Below are 7,452 nucleotides of genomic sequence, written 5' to 3'. Positions count from 1 at the left end.
GTCACAGAACTCAGGGACTGGCAATGGGCTAGGACAGACAGACAGATGGAGGAGCAGAAGCCCCCAACTCCCCACCCCCACCCCCCAACCCAGAAAGCCCAGGGACTGTGCCACCAGCCCTGCTTTTGAAGGTGTTGGTGCAAAGGGAAAACAGCAAAGCAGAAGGGAGGAGAGGACACTGTTGTGTGGTGTCCAGGGGCACCTTGTTCAGTGGAAGATGGAGGGGAGGTGGGCTAGTGGCGATTAGGCAGCCAGCAGCAGTTCTCATAAATGCCACTGCAGCCAATGTAGCACACCCATTTGATGACATCATGGTCACTGTAATTCAGCTTCAGTTCAGACACCTTCAAGTAGCACACTTTGAGGCTGGAGGGCACAAATGGCACCTCAAAGCTCATAGAAATGGGAGGTTGAGCCCATTTCTTCTTGTCCTTAGTGGGCAGAAGCTCAATCTCTGCATTGATCTGTGACTCCTTCATGCCTGCCATGCTCTTGATCTTCTACGTGATGCATGCTCACTGGCCTTGTCCTTGGCCTTGCCCTTCATGCCAATCACCTGCACTCCACTTGTGTTCCTGGGGGTTGGGATCCTCACCTAAATCTTCTGGGCCAGTGGCGAGGGCTTGAAGTTGGATTTGATAACCACCTTAACCTCTAGTTTAGTGTGACCCACTTCTTGCACTAGTGGGATAACCTGGAAAGAAAGGATGATGTCCTTGGTGGTGTGATACTTCATGAGCTCAAATTCTCTATCTGGTGGGATGAAGCTAATGCTGCATTCAGAGACAAATTTGTTGAGCCACACACATTAGTGGAAGGTACAGTCATTGATGGCAATTGATGGTTTTCCAATCCTGCCTGTTTCGTCAGTTGGACCCTTGCCTGCTTCTCAGTGACAATCTTGTCATTCTTCACACATTTGCACTCAGGTAGCTCTACATCACCACCCGGCCTGACACGTGGCACTCAGCACCTGCCCCTATGGGGACATAGGTAGGTTTAGACTTTCCAGCACATCTAGGAAGAGCTTATTCCTGTGATATTTGATGCCCTCCCATCACCAACTGATCTGTCCCATCATCTGGCTGGTGCTCTGGGACTGTCCTTCTTTGTCTGATGCTGGCTCTTAATACCTGCTGAGTGATGAAGGTTTTCAGTGGCCCCATCTCAGAGTTCTGTGGATAGCCAAAGTCTAGGATCTCTTCCAGAAGCTCACATATAAGCACAAAATTGTTCTTGATGTTCTCCACACTGATTTTGCCAAAGTAAGCAGCCATCATGTCACACATCTTGTAGAGGAATTCAAAGACCATTGCAACATTGACATTTTGCTTGGTGACATTTGCCAGTCAGATACTGGCCTGCTTAACATGGAAAAAGCTGGTACAAGTGATGCTGGTGACAGGGCTGGTGCACCTGCTGCCAGGAACAGGTAACATTGACCCAAAAGGCATCCACTGCATTCCTCCTGATGTCGTTTCGGTAGACCCCGTTGTGATTAGAGATGAATAATTCTCCAATCAAGGTGGCAGTTCAGTCTCCACAGTCTATTGCTCTGACAACAGACCTGGTGTCTGCAGCCCCCAGCTCAGCCAGCCAGGCCACTTTTGTGATATCCAGATGTCCACCCCCCTGCCTTTTCTTAAAAACATTTTTTATTATGAAATAAAACATACATACAAAAAAGCAATAAATTTCTAAGAACATTGTAGCAAGTAGTCATAGAACAGATTTCAGAGTTTGGTATGGGTTACATGTCACAATTTTAGGTTTTTCCTTCTAGCTTCTCTAGCTCCAAGACACTAGAGACTAAAAGAAATATCAGTACAATGATTTAGCAGTCATAGTCATTTGTTAAATCCTGTCTTCTCTGTTATAACTCCTCCTTCTCCTTTGATCCTTCTTCCAATCTTTAGGGATATTTGGTCTATCCCCATTCTAACTTTCCAAGTTGGAAGGGGCTGTCAGTAATATGGATAGGGGGATGGAAGTAGTTGTTGTTCTTGGAGAGGGTAGCCTCTCTGGTTTTCAGGGCTTATCTGGCCTATGAAACTCTCTGGAGGTTGTAGGTTTCTGGAAAGTAATCTTAGTGTGTGAAACTTTTGTTGAATCTCAGATAGAGCCCTAGGTGTTCTTTAGGGTTGACAGGAATGCTTTTGGTTGGGGTTGGCAAACCATGGTAAATAGCAATGTCTAGCTGAAGCATGCATAAGATCACTCCAGAATAGATTCTCAATTCTATTTGAACTCTTTCAACCACTGATACCTTATTTTGTCTCATTTATTTTCCCCTTTTTGGTCAGGAAGGCATTGTTGATCCCACAGGGCCAGGGCCAGGCTTATCCCCGGGATTCATATACCACACTGTCAGGGAGACTTTCACCCCTGAATGTCATTTTCCATGGGGAAGGCAATGATTTTTCTTGCAGAGTTGGGCTTAGAGATAGAGAGGCCACATCTGAGCAACAACAGAGGCCCTCTGGAAGTAACTCTTAGGCATAATTTATTTCTCTGCTACAGAAGTAAGCTTCACAAGAGCAAGCCTCAAGATCAAGGGCTTGGCCTATTGACTTAAAGTTCTTAAAGCAACATAGTTTTTTTAAATATCAAAATATAGAGAGAGCCTTTGCACTTACTTTAAACCTTTTAAAATATTGTTTCATTTGCTCTTTGCTAAAAATACAAATATTTAAAACTGAGTTTGCTACTTTTAGGAAATTAGTAAAAACGATGTTGGCCTTGTAGAATGAATTAGAGAGTATTCTTTCCTCTTCAATTTTTTGGAAGTATTTGAGCAGAATTGGAGTTAAGTCTTCTTAGAATGTTTGGTAAAAGTCCACTGTGAATCCATCTGGTCTTGGGCTTTCTTTGGAGGTTTTTGGTTACTGATTCATTCATTTTACTGTTAATTAGTGTGTTGCAATCCTTTCCTTCTTCTTGAGTCATTGTAGGTAGTTTGGGTGAGTCTAATAATTTGTCCATTTCATCTAAGTTATTTATTGGCATACAGTTGTTCATAGTATCCTCTTATATTCCTTTTTATTTCTGTGGGTCAGTAGTAATATCCCCCTTTTTATTTCTGATTTTCATTATGTGTATCATGTTTCTTTTCTTTTCTTTTTTTTTTTTTTTTTGCTTTGTCAGTCTAGCTAAAGATCTGTCAATTTTATCACTATTTTCTAAGAACCAACTTTTAGGTTTTGTCAATCCCATCCTTTTTTTTTTTTTTTTCTACCTCATGTATCTCCACTCTAATATTTGTTATTTTCTTTCTTTTGCTCTCTTTGGATTTAGTTTGTTATTCTTTTTCTGGTTCTTCCAGCTTTAATGTTAAGTCTCTGATTTCTTTTTCTTTGTTAATATAAGCATAGAGAGCCATAAATTTGCCCCTCAGCACTGCCTTTTATGCATCCTGTAAATTTTTCTGTGTTGTATTTTCATTTTCATTCACCTCATGATATTGTCTAAATTTGCTTGTGATTTCTTCTTTCATCCATTGGTTAAGATCGCGTTGTTTAATTTCCACATATTTGTGAATTTTCCATTTATCCCTCTGTTATTGGTTTCTTGTTTCATTCTATTGCATTCAGAGAAAGAAAGACATTGTTTGATTTCAATATTTTTAATTTATTGAAACTAGTTTCATAACCTAAGATATGATCTATCCTTGAGAATGATCCATGTGTACTTGAGAAGAATGCATTCTGTTGTTGGATAAAGTGTTCTATACATGTTTGTTAGGTCTAGTTGATTTAGAGTATCATTCATATCTTGTATTTCTTCACTGATCTTCTGACTAGATGTTCTATCCATTATTTGTATGTGGAATATTAAAATTTCCTACTATTAATGTAGAACCCTCAATTTACCTTTAAAGTCTGTCAGTATTTGCTTCATATATTTTGGGATTCTGATATTAGGTGCATATATATTTATAACTGTTGCATTTTTTGTTGTTGAATTTGACTGTTTATCAGTATATAATGACTGCTTTGTCCTGCATAACTGTTTTGACTTAATGTCTACTTTATCTGATATTAGAATTGCTATTCCAGTTCTCTTTTGGTTACTATTTGCCTGGTATATTTTTTCCATCCTTTTATTTTCAACCTATATGTGTCTTTCAATTTAAGGTGAGTCTCTTATAAAACAGCATATAGTTGAGTCATGCGTTTTTTTTTTAATCTATTCTGCCAATCCCTGCTTTTTAACTGGAGAACTTAATCCATTTATATTTAAAGTCATTACTGGTAATGCAGTTCTTCTTATCTTGCTATTTAGCTTTTTGTAAGTTTTATGCATTTATTGTCCCTCAATTCTTCTATTAATGTCTACTTTTATGTTTATTTGATTTTTTTTGTGTTGTACCATTATGAGGGCCTTCTCTTTTCTGTATTTATTTTTTCATCTATTTTCCTTGTGGTTATCATGGGGTTAAAATGTATCATCCTAAATCTATTACAATCATATTTTGTTTGATACCAACTTGACTTCAATAGCATACACATAAAATTATAGCCTTTTTGTCCTCTCACTTTTTGGTACATGTTATGTACTTATATCTTTGTATACTGTGTATCTGAATCTATAGATTTATAATTACTTTTGATGCATTTGCATTTTAGCACCTGTAGGAAGCAAGAAATGGAGTAACATACGAAACAATACAATACAATAAAACTGGCATTTATAATTATCCAAATGTTACTTTTACCACAAGTGTTTATTTTTTTATGCTGCTTTAAACCACTGTCTAGTGTCCTTTCACTTCAGTCTGAAGAACTCCGATTAACATTGCTTATAGGATTGGTCTAGTGTGATGAACTACTTTAGCTTTTGTTTATCTGGGAATGTCTTCATCTTGCCCACATTTTTCAATGAATATCTCACTGGATATGAAATTCTTGATTAGAAGTTGGCTTCTTTTCAGTATTTCAACCTTAAGTATTTCAACCCACTGCTTTCTTACCTCCCTGGTTTCTGATGACAAATCAGCACTCAATGTACTTGGGATGATTTTGCACATAAAACATTGCTTTTCTCTTTCAGCTTTCAGAACTCTCTCCTTTTCCTTTGAAAGAGTGATCAGTATATGATGGCGTGTGTTTTTCTTCTTATTTATCCTGTTTGGGGTACTCTGGACTTCTTAGATTTGCATATTTATGTCCTTTACTAAGTTTGGGGAGTTCTCTCTCATTATTTCTGTGACCATTATTTCTGCCACTTTTTGTCTTTCTTCTCCTTCTGGGACTCCCATAATGCATATGTCAGTAAGCCCGATGGTATCCCAGAGGTATATAGGCTATTTTTGCTTTTTATAATTCTTTACACCTTAGTCTGACTCATTTCAGTTGTCTTGTGGTGAAGTTCACTGATTCTTTCTCTGCCAGCTCCAATTTGCTTTTAAAACCCTCCTGGGAATTTTTTATTCCATTTATTGTGGCCTTCAACTCCAGTAGTCCTGTTCAGTTCCTTCTAAAAATTTTTATCTCTTTACTAAGATTCTCTTATTTCTTGTTCATGTTTTCCTTATATCCTTTAGTTCTTTCTCTGTATTTTCCTTCACCTCCTTAAGTGCTTTTAAAATTAAAAAAATATATATTCTTTGGTGCTTCCACATTCTCGTCTTCTTCATTAGTGTTTTCTGTATTTTTATCCTCTTCGTTTGTATGGGTCATCATTTCTTATTTCTTTGTCTTTTCTTGCACACTGTACATTTTAATATTTTAAAATGTTAACTTTTAGATTTATCCCAGAAATGACTTTCTTGTTTTTTTCTTTTTTTATCCTGCTTGTAAAATAAACCACAGATGTTCCTGAGCTTCAATCCTCCTATCAGGAGATGCCCCCAAGACAAATGAAGAGTGCAGGGTCCTTCCTGTCTTTGCTGGGACTGTCTTGTCTTGGGTTTGTGCTTGTTAGTAGTTTTGGAGTTGCCATTTGTAGGAGTTTGAATGTCCCCTCTATTTTCTAGGGACAGACTTCCTGCTCCCAGGTGTTTAAGCAGGCAAGTTTTTGCCACAGGCTGTCTGACTCCATAGTTACTTACAATCCTTTCCTTCTCTCAAGCTGCTTTCACCTGGAAGGCATATTCTGGGAGTGCCAGCCTGAAAGAATTACCCCGAGTCTGTCTGTCTCTGTTGAAACAGGGTGGGACTCAAGAAGGGGTACAGACTGGCTCTGGACCTTCCTGGGAGAGCGTCTGGAAGGGGGTCAGTTCCCTTCTTCCCCAGATTCCCACAGCTGAGATTTTTTTACCTGCCCAGCAAATGCAGCCCTTCAATGGACTGTCTCCTGTAGCCCCAAAGAAGCATAACAATTTTAAGTCTCCTCTGCCACTCTTTGTCTGGGCTAGGTTGGAAAAATGGCTGCCCTCGGAGCCAAGTCCCAAAAGATCTGAAAGTGTCCCTTTCTGATGCTAGTGAACTAACCAGGGCATGGACTCCATGTTGGCCTGATGTGAGAATGGGGAATGGGGTGCTGGTAGCCACCGCACTGAGAGAGCAATTTACCTTTGTTTACTGTAATCTTTTTGTTTGTACAAAGATTACCAGCCTCTTCTGCCTGGATGCTGTATTTTTTCTCCTGGCCAAGGGAGTTTGAAAATAGTTGCTTCAGACTGTTCCTGTCTGTTAAATAAATAGTGGTTCTGATGGAAGGACTGAGTTCTGGAGCTTCCCACTCCACCATCTACCACAGTCCTCACCCCTTCACCCTTGGGCAGTTCTTCCTTGAAATAGCATTTGGTTCTGTCAAGAATGAATAGAAAAATCTTAAATCATCTTGACCTCCACAGCTAAGAAATCGAAATAGTACTGACAACCCTTCTGTGATTCGAGAGATTGGAACTAGAATTGCAGCGACAATAAAAAAAGAATGGCTTGTTCCCTTTCTGGACGGGGTTCTCATTTTAAAGAGGGGGAGATCATCACTAGGGGTAATGGTTCTGGAAAAGTGCCCTGGAAGAGTGATTTACCAAATTTAACCTTTTTGTTGGAGCAGCAATGTTCCTCCAAATGTGGGTAATTTGCTGCCATCTCAGCAGGAGAATGAATCCTGTGACCACTGTGGGGGTGTAATGGGGAAAGGAAGATCAGGGCAGGGACAGTAACACCATAAGCCTTGTAATATGCTTTAGTTATAATCATTGCACCTGAACCTATGGAATAAAATACTTGTAGCTGCATCCTTCATATATAAAACTATCTCCTCAAGCAATAAACAAAATAACCCATTAACAGAAAAACTAGGCACATTCCTTTTGCCAAATCCAATGTTAGAAGGAGATTATCTACATGAATTTTTGAATGTAGCTATTTTTATTTCATTCAAGAAGCATTTACTGAATATCTAGTATATTCCAGGGATTATTATTAGCCTTAAGGTAATGACATGTAATATTTAAATATAAAAGGTGAATTTTTAAATAGAAGTACGCAGATCATTTTGTTT

General features: G+C 38.9%; 1 pseudogene; it reads right to left on the bottom strand.

The window, feature by feature from the left end:
• Positions 1-233: 233 nt before the first annotated feature.
• Positions 234-6,690, bottom strand: LOC143656851 (AP-2 complex subunit mu pseudogene; annotated as a pseudogene).
• Between the last annotated feature and the right edge of the window lie 762 nt (positions 6,691-7,452).

The sequence above is a fragment of the Tamandua tetradactyla genome, chromosome 15 (assembly GCF_023851605.1).
Source record: "Tamandua tetradactyla isolate mTamTet1 chromosome 15, mTamTet1.pri, whole genome shotgun sequence".
NCBI lineage: Eukaryota > Metazoa > Chordata > Mammalia > Pilosa > Myrmecophagidae > Tamandua > Tamandua tetradactyla.
This window is presented reverse-complemented; position numbering and strand designations above follow the sequence as displayed.